The 14,064-nt window shown below is 46.9% G+C and overlaps 1 pseudogene across 1 annotated transcript in view; it reads left to right on the top strand.

The window, feature by feature from the left end:
- The window catches only part of LOC146210320 (uncharacterized), a 53,694-nt pseudogene extending 44,592 nt beyond the window's left edge, over nt 1-9,102 (top strand). Inside the window, exon 3 of the transcript XR_014708931.1 lies at nt 6,163-9,102. The product of XR_014708931.1 is annotated as an uncharacterized LOC146210320 (transcript). The remainder of the gene's footprint in view (nt 1-6,162) is intronic.
- The last annotated feature ends 4,962 nt before the right edge of the window (nt 9,103-14,064 follow it).

Raw genomic sequence — 14,064 nt, 5'->3', positions numbered from 1 at the left:
TAAAGAAAAATAAATAAATAAATAAAAAGAAATTACGTTTTATTGATAACATGATAAGGTAAATTTAGGAAAATACATAAATAAAAAAACCACACAAAAAGGATCAAAATAAACGAAGATCTATGCAGCTGCAGGTATAGGCTGGGTTTGTGAACTGCAATCGGTAATAAAGAAAAAATGCAAAAAGGCAGAGCAATAGGTACAAGACATAATATAATCGAAGTTATATGTACATATTATTTGGGAGAAAAAGGAAATAATAATAATATTTATATATTTACATTAGCTGTTCTGTACAAAATCTGTACAATATTTAGATTAGAGAAAAGAAGTGATGAAAAATAAATAATAATAAAGAGAATACTTATAACAGCAGTAACGAAATTGATACTTATGGAAAAAGTTAAAACAGAAATAAAAATCAATAATCTGATATGGTAACAGCTGCATTTCTCCATTCCAGAGAGGGCTGACATGAATGTCTGCCTCATATGGCCTGAATGACCCTCCCCAGAAAAGGAAAAACTGCAGCTACATTTACGTGTTTGTGTTCGTGTGTAGTCAGGTAGGTTAGAACTAACCACTGATACTATGCGCATTAATAGCACGCAACATCTTTTGTCGTCAAGCCAACGTCTCCAGTTGGCCGTTGGTTGGTCATTCGGCTGAATGTTAGGTAGTCGAGACACCAAATGTGATGTGATGGGACATGATGTCAAGTAATGAAACACATCTCCCTCGGCATAACCGCATGGACAGGCTGACGTGGTAGTGAGTCCAAAGCGGTTAAAATACTTCGGGAAGCGACCGTGTCCCGTTAGAAAAGTAACCAACGGCTTCGCCGGAAAGAAATTTTGAGGTATGTTAAATATGTTCGGTATCCAATTATAAGTTAAAGTATTCTCATTGTTGTCCCGCCACCACGCCTCCCATTTCGCTCTTACCGATTTTTTCAATGCCATACATACGGAATTTTTGGATTTAGCAGAATATCGAATTCGAATTGATTTATATGCTTTGGATGCAATTATGTCAGCTGTTTCATTCCCTACGACGCCCGAATGAGCTGGGACATGAAATAGATTTACTGTGCGAATAGAGGCGACCGTATTTAGAAGTTGTATGATAGTATCAATTTGTGGGTCTAATGTGGAATAATTTGAAAGGGCATTGAGGAGTGAGAGTCCGTGTAGATGTGGACAGGTGTTCGTCCATTCTGATGCTTCACATACCTCAATGCCTCTCCAAATGCTATTTTTTCGACGCAATACGTGCTGTTTGCCAATTCGACCCTAAACCGGCCTACTGAAAAAATTTGGCCAGTTTGTGTAATTGCTACGAATGCAGCACCTGCAGCCGTGCAAGTATAGGAACCATCCGTGAAGACATGGAGCGCTGGCAGCGACGCCTTCGCCGCTGCCGCAACCATGTCCAAAAGAAACTACTTCCGACGGATGTTGAAGGGCCTCATTAAAAGGAGACACTATCTCCGAGACAAGATATGAATTTTGGCCGAATGTCATGTATCGCAATACGAATAATCTAAACTCCGCGCTTAACCTATCAAGGTCAAACTGCAACGAAGCGGCATGCGTTAAAATTTGAAGTGCCCTCGTGCTTGTTGTGGAGTAAGCTCCAGCCAACGCCATTAGCGGAGCCCGCTGCACAGTTATCAATCTTGCACGGAGTCCCGAGTGGGGACATTCAGTCCACCACACAGGGGAGGCGTAAGTTAGAGTTGGCAGAATGACCTGACGGTATAGCCTTCTGAGCTGTTCCGGTGCCAGCGTGCCACTCATGCGCAAAAGGGTTCCAAGACGCGCAGCAAGCATTTCAGCACGCTCCTTGAGATATTCGCCATGACCGACAAAGTGCGGTCTATGAAGACTCCGAGCACCCGGAGAGACGGTCTGAACTTAAGACAGACGGCATCCAGGTGAACGGTTGGTGGCGTGCGCCCCATGCCTCTTCTCGGAGGCGAGAACAGGACGCACGCCGTCTTCTGAGCGCAGATGGTTACCCTGGCCGTCGCCGCCCATGTCGTCACTCGTCTGAGTGCATCCTCTGCCAAAGTCTGCAGAAACCTAGGCAAAAGAACGACAACGTCGTCTGCATAGGAGCGACACGCCCTCTGGCATCGGCAGCTCTAGCAAGCCACGCACCACTATATTCCAGAGGAGCGGTGACAGTGGAGAGCCCTGTGGGCTGCCCAAGGCGGGACGCGCAACCAGGCGAAAGGCAACAGACCATTGTGCTGAGCGACTGCGTTAAAGAACCCCAGGTGGTCAAAATTTCCTGAGCTCTCATACATGGCGTCTAACCAATGAGGTGCTGGGCTGACCAAACATGCCCACTTCCGTCGATTTCTGTGGCCTGCCTACGAGCGCGTAGATCAAAATGCGTGTCATGAGTGCTCAGGTAGGCGACGAATTGAGAAAGGAGCACCGTACGGAGGAGAGGCTCTCTACTTTGAAATCAAAAGGTTTTCGCTCAGCCACGCGTGAGGCTGATACTAGACCAGACCACCACCCAAAAAGGACTTCAGAATGCTACAGCTACGACTTGTGGCGTTCTTCAATGTCATCCTGAAGAACGCGCCTAAATGCACACACACGAATGCATTTGCAGAGGGAATAAATAGCGGCGCTCATGCCAAAACGCGCGAACGATAATACAGTTTAAATGCGTTTCATCGAGTACACAAGACTGTTATTCTAATTAATTAATTATTTTTTGCCAAAAGTACCCGTGCACGCAAAGTACGCTTTCCTTCCAAGGGAAGGAAAGCGTAGCAGGGGGCGGCAGAAAGTTAGGTGGGCTGATGAGATTAAGAAGTTCGCAGGGGTCAAGTGGATGCAGCTAGCACAGAACCGGGTTAAGTGGAGAAATATGGGAGAGGCCTTCGCCCTGCAGTGGGTATAATCAGGCTGATGATGATGACCCGTGCAGCCCCGCTGGCCGGCGACACGACCCGAGCGGTGGCGATACGGTCACGGTCGCTGGCCGCTGCTTTCCAGCAGCAAGCGTAAGCTGGCTGACGTAAGCTCCCTTGCTCTCCTTCGTGGCATGATAAAAAAGAAGTGGCTAATCGTGTGCAGCGTCTGATTTGGAGCAATCGGAACGTTGTGATACTGATTCGCTCAGTATAATTCGCTCAGTGCTGCTTTTTTTTCTTTAGTGGCTCTGTAAAGCCGTGCTCTTTATTAGAATAACTAGCACGTTTAATACCAGCGCGCGCCGGTCACGATCGGGCAAATTCGCGAAGGGAAAGTAAGGTGTGAAACATATCAAAAAATTCGATGCGCCGTTTCCTGCAGGTCCCAGCCTTCTTTTTTTGAACACGGCCGACTTTGTTGTGCCGCTTCGTTAGTGGAGGAGAAAAAAATAGGCAAGATCTGGAGCCATTTCAAGTATTACGGTATTAATCCATTTCAAGTGCTCCTGTTACTTCGTACTGCGTCATTCGGAAACGTACAAAAGCGCTTAATCACTTTCGTCCGGCAATTCGTTGCATTGATCGGCGTCACTGTTGTTAACAAAGTCTGACATACAGCATTCAATTTAGCAATACGGCTAACGCCAATATGTTATCGATATGAACAGAAAGCTGAACAGGCGGCATTAGGACTGCTAACTATTTTCGTGTTAATATCTATTTCCCAGCCAGTTGATTGATGGTGCAGTGTCCGCCGAGAGAATGGTAGTCAGCAATTCTTTTAAAGTGCTGGATGCAACATTCAAGTGGCACGCAGCATCACGTTCGGAGGCCGAAACTTGCCGCCCTTGCTGAAATTGATCGCGGGAAATGGTGAGAGCGGAAGTTCAATGCACTAGTAAAACAATTTATTCGTAGTCAACCTTCATAACAGTGAGACATTTTTGGTGGGCAGTACGTTAGGGAGCATTCACCGGTGCCTCGTAAATGGAGCATGTTATTTGCTTCTAAATTTTTTCACGTTTTGCAATATTGAAACTTGTGGTCGTGGTATATGTGAACCGGTAGTAGACGCCAGTGGCCTTTCACTTGTACAAGTATTGTCTCCAGTGCAGGAGGCCTGATTTTAATTTGAAGGGATAAGCGTGCTTCGTTTACTTATGTCCGCACCTGTACATCACACATTTGCTTTACTGCCCAAATATTTTTGAGGCAGTTGCACTCTATACTCAAATTTACCCCATTCGCTTTTGCGTTACAATCGCCAAAACATTACGCACTTCTGTCCGTTACCCAGCGGCTGCAAATGCGGCGCTGAAGGATACGCCTCATTACATATGCAACAATAGCCGCTCTTTCAACACAGGGAAATATTGCCTCGTTATTCTCTCTCCTCATGCTCAATGAAGCGTCACAACCGAAAAATAGGAATCGTGGGAAAAGTTAGCATGGTAAAAACATGCTAAAAACAGAAATCCAGGACTAGGCGCTGAAGGAACCGATCAGTGAAGAACGGTGGACTGTTGTGCCTTATATTCATAAAGTGTCACCCGGATTGCGAAAGGTGAAAAGAAAACGCAAAGTGAAGCGTCTGTTTATGATGAAGAGTAAAATGTATTAGTTAAGCCTGAACGTATATGCACACAATTTCCTGGTCCGGAGGAAAGCTAGAGAAAAGAGGTAGCGACACTCCGACCAAGTATTGTTTTCAAGAGCTTTTGGTCGAAGTGCCGCAGACTTTTCGGTCTATAAATGAAGGCACATGTCGCAACACAGGTGAAGTGGAAGAATAAAGTAAAAATCTACCTAACACTCAACCACACCATTCTGCGAACTTTAGCCGGTTGTGCGAAAGGTCTAACCAAAAATCTTTATCGAATGGATCGGACCACGTGATATTGTTGCTCCGGCGATTAGGCTAAGCATTATTAGCTTGTCCAGGATTATCCGACATGTGACTGCACTGCCGGCTGAACAGCGAGGCTTCATCGATCGGCGTCGTGTACTCGTCGTGCCGTAGGGTGTCTCCAAAAGCGCAGGGTATTCTCACTCCCAGGTGCCATGGCTGCCATCCCTCCTACGCCGAACCTTCTGCGCATGTTGCGGCTAAATGATAAGATTCTTAAGAACCTTTTATCCATGCTTTAGCCTCATAGGACATTCTGCAGATGCATAGTAACGCTGAAACCGCAATTGGTTTTCTCAAACAAAAATGCGGCAAGGGTTCAAGAGCGTGTCATCTCATGCTACCCGATACGGTCGCTGGGCCTTCATGACATCCGCCGCCTTTTAAAGCTCGTAAATTCAAGCAGACTCGCGATGTCCGCGGCGAGCTGAAAATAACGCCAAAACACCGAATAGGCCACGTTTATCCGATTATAAACAATGCGGCAAACGTTTGGAGCTGCACTTGCTGTGCTTCCATGGAGCTGGCGCCTGTGACCAGGTGCGGGGTCCGCCTAAACATTCGCACGCAGTTTTACGACCTCTCAAGGTGCTACGTCGTTTCACTGCGCTGTCGAGCAGTTTTCATTCTGTGCGCTGCTTCTGCAACGGACGCAGACGAATCGCTTTACACCGTCTGGTTTTTTCCCAGTAGGGAGATCTTCACAGCTGTCGGCGTGCGAAAAATGGCGGCGTCTGCGGAAGCGCTTGTCACATCCTCTTGTTTATGGCTGGTAGGGTGTGGCGTCTTTGTCGCCTTCTGCGCTGCCTATATATGCTCGTAGAGCGGCGAAACTATCTGGAACATTGTTCCACACGCTTTGCACACGGATTCGCTGTCACCTTTAAGGCTGCCGACTCTTCATGAGACTTGCGTTAAGTGTATACGATGGCACATCGAGGTTTGTGGCTGGTATTCAAGTGTCGTCGGCGCCGTTTTCTGGTGCAGAGCATAACCTTTGCAGTGAAAGCAGGAACAGGCGGTGGTAAGTCGATAAGCGGTAGCTTTTCAGTGTGCACCACGAAATAGTCGCAACTGTGACGTATTAGCATAATCTTATAGTTTCCTGCGTCGTTTTCATATCACTATACACGTCCTTCAGCCCTGTCGCGGTTACGCAGTGGTTAGGGCACTTGACTACTATGCTCAAGGATGCGGGATCGAATCCCTGCCGCGGCGGCCTCTTTTTGACGGCGGCGAGAAGCGAGGCACCTGTGTACTGTGCGATGTCGGTGACTGCACCACAGCGCAGCCACTTAATCCGCTTACCTTTGCGATGCAGACGACCGTCCTCGCATTTGCCAGCCTGCTGCTGCCGTCCCTGGCAGGCCTGTCTACGGGGGCGTCATCGGTGTGCGCACTGCCGTACACTGGAGATGACCCTGGCTCCTGCCATCCACCGCCCGGCGAGTGCTCGTCCCTACTGGATATGCCGCCAGAGGAGCTGCACACACCGGAAATCACAGTACCATGGATGGCCACATCGACATCAGGAACAATGCCAACATGTATAAAAGAGCTTCACCCGCTGACACCGCTTCGTGGGCTCGGTGACTGCACCACAGCGCAGCCACCTAATCCGCTTACCTTTGCGATGCAGACGACCGTCCTCGCATTTGCCAGCCTGCTGCTGCCGTCCCTGGCAGGCCTGTCTACGGGGACGTCATCGGTGTGCGCACTGCCGTACACTGGAGATGACCCTGGCTCCTGCCATCCACCGCCCGGCGAGTGCTCGTCCCTACTGGATATGCCGCCAGAGGAGCTGCACACACCGGAAATCACAGTACCATGGATGGCCACATCGACATCAGCAACAATGCCAACATGTATAAAAGAGCTTCACCCGCTGACACCGCTTCGTGGGCTCGGTGACTGCACCACAGCGCAGCCACCTAATCCGCTTACCTTTGCGATGCAGGTCAGTACACCGTATGCCCTCTTCGCTAAAAAATCAAGTAATTATATCTTGGTGCAGTTTCCGAGCCCGCACTGCTGTGCCGCCATTGCCGTCTAGTGTGCTCACGTAATTCATTCCTTGCTCATGCTATCAGGTGACGTTGAGACTAACCCTGGTCCTGAGGGCAACGCTGCTGTACTCGCTGAACTACAGAAGCTAAATGCGGGACAGACCCTGTTGATTACGGAAATACAGGGCCTCAAAACACAGCTGAACACAACAGATCAAACCATAGCAAGCCTAGACAAACGAATGGCCGATCTCGAAACGCATTACCAAACACTTCTTCACCTCAAAAACGATATTGAAATAATGCAGTCAACCACAATCGACCAAGCCAAAAAGATTAAAAAACTAGAAACACGCCTGGATGACGCGGAAAACCAATCACGTCGGAATAACCTTATTTTCTATGGCATCCCTGATCCTGCTAGCGCTGAAACGTGGGCTGAGTCAGAAAAACTAGTCATTGATGTTTGCCGCAATAATCTTGATATAACCTTGGAACCTAACGACATTGAAAGAGCGCATCGCCTCGGAAATCATTCAGCTGACCGAATTCGTCCCGTAATCGTAAAATTCCTATCTCATAAAACCAAAGACGCACTGTTATCAAATGGCCGTAAATTGAAAGACACCAACTACAGTATCGGAGAGGACTTCTCCCGCACCGTTCGACACGCGCGTAAACAGTTGCTAGCGTTTGCCAAAGCAAATTCTAACAAGTACTCCTTGCGCTTCAAAACCCTGCACATCGGCTCAAAACGCTACGTATTTGACGCATCATCCCAAGCCGTTAAGGAAATAGCATAGCAATTGCCCCGTCACAAAACTCGTCGACCCGCTCCACCGCACAATGTTCTCTCGTTTTCGACAATATTCACTAACATCCGTAGTCTTCTTCCAAAGCGCGAACTCATATCAAACATCATGTCGTCATCCGGGAGCAACATACTAATACTAACAGAAACTTGGCTAAATAGTGACGTAACGGATGCGGAAATTTTGGCCGATGTACCCAACTACGAAGTGTATCGAAACGATCGGAAAGGCAAACGGGGGGGCGGTGTTCTCGTTGCCATTCATCGAGGCATATCATGCTCTGTTGTTGACGTCGCATCCGACATTGAAGCCATATGGCTCATCTGTCGCGCTCCCCCCGTAACAGTTCTGCTTGGCGTTTGCTACAGGCCCCCCCAGGCTAATCCAGACTTCCCACGTCATCTGAACAACATCCTTCATAAACTTGTTTTCACATATCCAAATGCCCGTTTTCTTCTTTTTGGTGATTTTAACTACCCGGATATTGATTGGCAGAACATAGCTAGTTCCACAATAACGTGTCATGCAGAGGCGAAGAACTTCATCGATGTCTGTTTAAATTTTAACCTCACTCAATTAATTTCCCAACCAACCCGTGTCTCAGGAGAATCAGCAAACACGCTCGACCTGATACTAACAAGCAGCCCCGAGAATGTATCATCCATCAGTTACCTTCCTGAAATCAGCGATCACAAAGTCATGCATGCTTTATTCTCATTTACCTCGACTCAAAAACAGACATCCGATAAAACGATACAACTCTACGATAAGGGTAACTATAATGCAATAACTGAAGAACTTAACACCTTTTTTCCTGAATACGTATCCGCATTTCACACTCGCTCAATTCATGAAAACTGGCTGATATTCAAGAACAAATTAAATCATCTCACTAATATGTTCGTACCAAGGATTACCTTTCATACTAATCGCAATAAACCATGGTTTACCCAGCACTTAAAACGACTCGAAAACAAAAAGAAACGATTGTTTGGTACCGCCAAACGAAACGACACGCCTGCCGCATGGGAAAAATACTTCGAGGCCGAAAAATGATACCTACTTTCTGTTCGTAACGCCAAGTACTCATTTTATCACAATGACTTACCAAACTTACTTATAAGAAACCCCAAGCAATTCTGGCAAGTTTTAAACCCAACACATCCTCCCGATATTAAACTGACGAATGATTCACATGAAGCGGTGACTGACCATGATTGCGCAGAAATATTTAACCATGCATTCACATCTGTGTTCACTACCGAACTCGACGCACCTTCCCAATTACCACCCTTTAACTTAGAAACCCCCATGCCGGCAGTCACGTTCGTCGAAGAAGGCATTTCATCCATAATTCATAAAATGAAACTTTCATCATCAGCTGGTATGGACCTGATTAATTCAAAACTATTGAAAAATGTGGAATCAATTTGTGCATCATATTTATGTCTCATTTTCTCACAGTTACTCTCCTCAGGAATTTTGCCTCTTGATTGGAAAACGGGGAAGGTCGTTCCAGTCTACAAATCAGGTAACAGAGACTCGCCCTTGAATTACCGCCCCATTTCATTGACTAGTGTGCCTTGTAAAATCATGGAACATGTCATCTACTCACAAATCGTAAACTTCTTGGACCGAAACCATTTTTTTTCACCCTTCACAACACGGGTTTCGTAAGGGCCTCTCTTGCGAAACCCAACTAGCGCTTTTCCTTCACGACTTGCACACTAATCTAGACCGTAATATGCAGACCGACACCATCTTTCTTGATTTCGCCAAAGCTTTTGATAAGGTTCCCCACCGCCGGCTATTACTAAAACTCTCAAAGCTGAACCTACCCCCTAATATTCTCAAATGGATTGAAGAATTCCTAACTAACCGTTCTCAGTCAGTCTATCTTAACGGCCATCTGTCTACATCTCTCCCGATTACTTCAGGCGTCCCACAAGGTTCTGTCCTCGGTCCCCTCCTATTCTTAATATATATTAACGACTTGCCCCTGCATGTTTCCTGTAGTATTTGAATTTTCGCAGATGATTGTGTTATTTACCGCACCATTAATAACTGTTACGATCAATACACTCTTCAGACAGAGCTTAACAACATACTAAATTGGTGTAATAACTGGCTAATGTCCCTCAATTCTAGTAAATGTAAACTCATGTCCTTCACTCGTCGTCACAATCCATATCTCTTTCATTGTTCAATTTCTAACACACAGATTGAGCAAGTACAATCATATAAATATCTAGGAGTCACTCTCTCTTCTAATCTATCATGGCAGGTTCATGTCGGTAACATCATTTCAGCATCAAACAAAACACTCGGTTTTCTAAAACGTCACCTTCGTCTTGCCCCACCACATGTTAAATTGCTCGCAAATAAATCACTTATAAGACCCAAATTAGAATATGCATCCCCCATCTGGAGCCCACATCAAGCATATCTAATCACCGCATTGGAAGCTGTGCAGAATCGTGCTGCCCGATTCATTCATCCCTCATACTCATGACGTCAGTGTTTCATCCTTGAAAGCTACATCCGGACTGCCACCCCTCTCTTTACGTCGTCGCATTGCTAGCCTCACCCTTTATCACAAATGCTTTTATTCTCCTCTCAATCAAGCACCGTATATCACCGCCGCATCACGCATATCTCACCGCACCAGTCATCCCCTTCAAGTTGCCCGCCCACTATCACGCACTGCTACGTTTTCAGCTTCGTTGTTTCTTCGAGCAGCCACGGACTGGAACGGCCTACCCCATGACATCGTCGCCATCGCTTCAACATCTGCTTTTCAAGAACGCGTAACAGATCACCAGATCGCGCAGATCGTGTTGGTCTTGATCGCCCAGCTTCCCCGTCGACCTCGACGCCGTCCTCAACGTCCTTCTATATTTGATGGAGGTGCGGCCTGATATCCTTGCCTCACGCTGCAGCTTCGCACCCGCACGCTCTCGGTAAATCGTATGGCTAACAACGAACACTCCCCGGTCACCCCGATGACCCCGCCGATTGTCTGCTCTGGCTCCTTACGCCAGCGAGACCCTATGCTCTTCAGCGGGACAGACGATACTGACTGAGATGACTGGCTTGCTTCGTACGAGCGAGTGAGTTCGTACAATAAGTGGGATGACGCCACAAAGGTAACAAACGTCATCTTTTATTTGACCGGCATTTCCAACTCACCCCCCTTCATGGATCACTGCCTTGTCGTGGCGGAGGGGCTTGCGAAACTCGATGAAGTCGTGAGCTCTGCTGTGTAGGGCCACCCAAGATAGACAAGTTACGGCAGAGAGTTCTGACAAAATGTGATTCACTGGAGAAGGTAATGGCAACCCACTCCAGTATTTCCTGCCAAGAAAACCCTATGGCCAGTCACAATACCATTATCGATATGGCACCAGAAGATAAGCCCCCCAGGTTGGAAGGCGTCCCACATGTTACTGGGGATGAACAAAGGGCGATTCCTAGTAGCTCCAGGACGAATGAAGCGGCTGGGCTAAAGCCAAAAGGACGCTCAGTTGTGGTTGTGTCGGGAAGCGACCGGAAAGTCCGATGTTGCAAGGAGATATATCACATAGCAACATGGAATGTAAGATCTATGACGCAAGGTAAACTGGATATCGTCAAGCGAGAAATGGACAGATTGAACATTGATATCTTGGGTATCAGCGAGCTCAAGTGGACCGGAATGGGAGAATTTAACTCCGGCGACCATTACGTCTTTTATTGTGGGCACGAATCCAAGAGAAGGAATGGGGTCGCTCTCATAGTAAACAGAAGAATGGGCAAAGCAGTGCTAGGGTACAACCCCAAAAACGACAGAATGATTTCACTTCGGATCCAAGGTCACCCTTTCAACATAACAGTTATCCAAGTCTATGCACCGACCACTGCTGCTGAAGAAGCTGACGTTGAGAGATTTTATGCGGACCTACAATGCCTTTTAGACCGCACCCCATCATCAGACGTCGTTTTTCTCATAGGAGACTGGAATGCTAAGGTCGGGAGTGAAGAAATATCCGGAATTACAGGCAAGTTCGGTCTTGGTGAGCCAAATGAAGCTGGGCAGAGGCTAGTAGAGTTCTGTCAAGAAAACAACCTGATCATAGCAAATACTCATTTTCAACAGCACAAGAGGCGCCTGTACACATGGATTTCACCGGACGGTCTGTACAGGAATCAGATCGATTATATTATTTGCCGGCAGAGATGGAGAAGCGCTATACAAGCAGTAAAAACAAGGCCTGGGGCCGATTGTGGCACCGATCATCAGCTTCTTGTTGCCAAAATTAAGCTTCGATTGAGGAAAGCGCAGAAAACTAGAAGGCCTTTCAGGTATGATCTGGATCAGATTCCATTAGAATATGCTGTGGAAGTGAGGAATCGATTTCAAGAATTAGATCTAGAAGACAAAGAGCCCGAAGAGATGTGCACTGATGTTCGTGATATAATACAAGAAGTTGCTACTAAGGTAGTTCCAAAGCCAAAGAAATGCAAAAAAGCAAACTGGTTATCTGAAGAGGCTTTGCAAATAGCTGAGGAAAGGAGGATGGCAAAAGGTATGGGGGAAAGAGAAAGATACAAGGTGCTCAATGCGGATTTTCAGAAAATAGCAAGGAGAGATAAGAATGCCTTCCTGAACATACAGTGTCAAGCAGTTGAGGACAACAGCCAATTAAGGAACACAAGAGCTCTGTATAAGACAATCAAAGATATCAAAGGAAGCTTCTGTGCTAAGCTGGACGTGATAAAGGACAAACGAGGCAAGGACCTCACTGAAGCCTCAGAGATAAAGAAGAGGTGGCAGGAATACACAGAAGAACTGTACAAGAAGGACCCGGATGTGCAAACCCAACATAGGACGGTTGTGATTTCTGATCTCGAGCCGGGCATCCTGAAGAGTGAAGTTGAATGGGCCTTAGCCAGCCTTGCTAAGAACAAAGCTAGCGGAATTGATGGTATTCCAGCTGAGTTGCTTCAAAACCTCAACCACGACGCTGTTAACACACTGCATACATTATGTCAAAAGATTTGGACAACCCTGCAGTGGCCACAGGATTGGAGGAGGTCAGTTTACATCCCCATTCCAAAGAAAGGCAGTGCCAAAGATTGTTCCAACTACCGCACGATCGCGCTTATTTCGCATGCTAGCAAGGTGATGTTAAAAATCCTGCAAGGTAGGCTGCAGCAGTATGTGGATCGGGAGCTTCCGGACGTGCAAGCTGGGTTTCGCAAGGGCAGAGGAACTAGAGACCAAATTGCCAACCTTCGCTGGATCATGGAAAAAGCAAGAGAGTTCCAGAAACCCATTTACTTCTGCTTTATTGATTATGCGAAAGCGTTTGACTGCGTAGATCACAGCAGATTGTGGCAAGCTCTCCAAGAGATGGGAGTTCCAATTCACCTCATCTGTCTCCTCAGGAACCTTTATGAAGGGCAAGAGGCCACAGTCAGAACTGGGCATGGTCTTACTGATTGGTTTCCGATTGAGAAAGGGGTGAGGCAAGGCTGCATACTGTCGCCCTGCCTATTTAACCTATATGCAAAGTGCATCATGAGGAAGGCCGGTCTGGACGAGTCTTCAGCTGGAGTGAAGATTGCTGGAAAACGTATCAACAACCTTAGATATGCGGATGATACCACTTTAATGGCAGAAAGTGAAGTAGAACTCAAGAGACTTCTGATGCGCGTACAAGAAGAGAGTGAGAAGTTTGGGCTTAAACTGAACATTAAAAAGACGAAGATCATGGCGTCTTGCCCTATCAAGTCCTGAAGCATCAATGGACAAGAAGTGGAAGCTGTGACAGAATTTCTATTCTTGGGCGCCAAGATTACCTCGGAAGGAGACTGCAGCCATGAAATTAGGAGACGCCTGCTTCTGGGAAAGAGAGCAATGGTTAGCCTTTACCGCCTAGTAAAGAGCAGAGACATTAGTCTACCAACCAAGATCCGTATAACCCGTACTATGGTCTTTCCAGTTGTGATGTTTGGATGCGAGAGTTGGACTGTGAAAAAGGCTGACCGCCGAAGAATTGACGCGTTTGAATTGTGGTGCTGGCGAAGACTCTTAAGAGTTCCTTGGACTGCCAGAAGATCAAATCAGTCGATATTGTCGACCATAAACCCTGACTGCTCATTGGAGGGTCAAATTCTAAAGTTAAAGCTCAGCTACTTTGGTCATCTGATGAGAAGAGAGGAGTCGCTGGAGAAAGATTTGATGTTGGGAAAGGTTGAGGGTCGCCGGAGAAGGGGTAGGCAGCGAACGCGATGGTTAGATGGCATTCTCGAGGCATTGCAGATGAAGCTATGTGATGTTAAGAAGATAGTGAGAGACCGGAAAGCGTGGCGTGACATGGTCCATAGGGTCACGAAGAGTTGGACACGACTGAACGCCTGAAC

This window comes from Amblyomma maculatum, chromosome 1, assembly GCF_055883805.1.
Source record: "Amblyomma maculatum isolate TAMU_Amacu chromosome 1, ASM5588380v1, whole genome shotgun sequence".
NCBI classification, from domain to species: domain Eukaryota; kingdom Metazoa; phylum Arthropoda; class Arachnida; order Ixodida; family Ixodidae; genus Amblyomma; species Amblyomma maculatum.
Note: the sequence above shows the minus strand (reverse complement) of the source record. Positions and strands in the feature narration are given on the sequence as shown.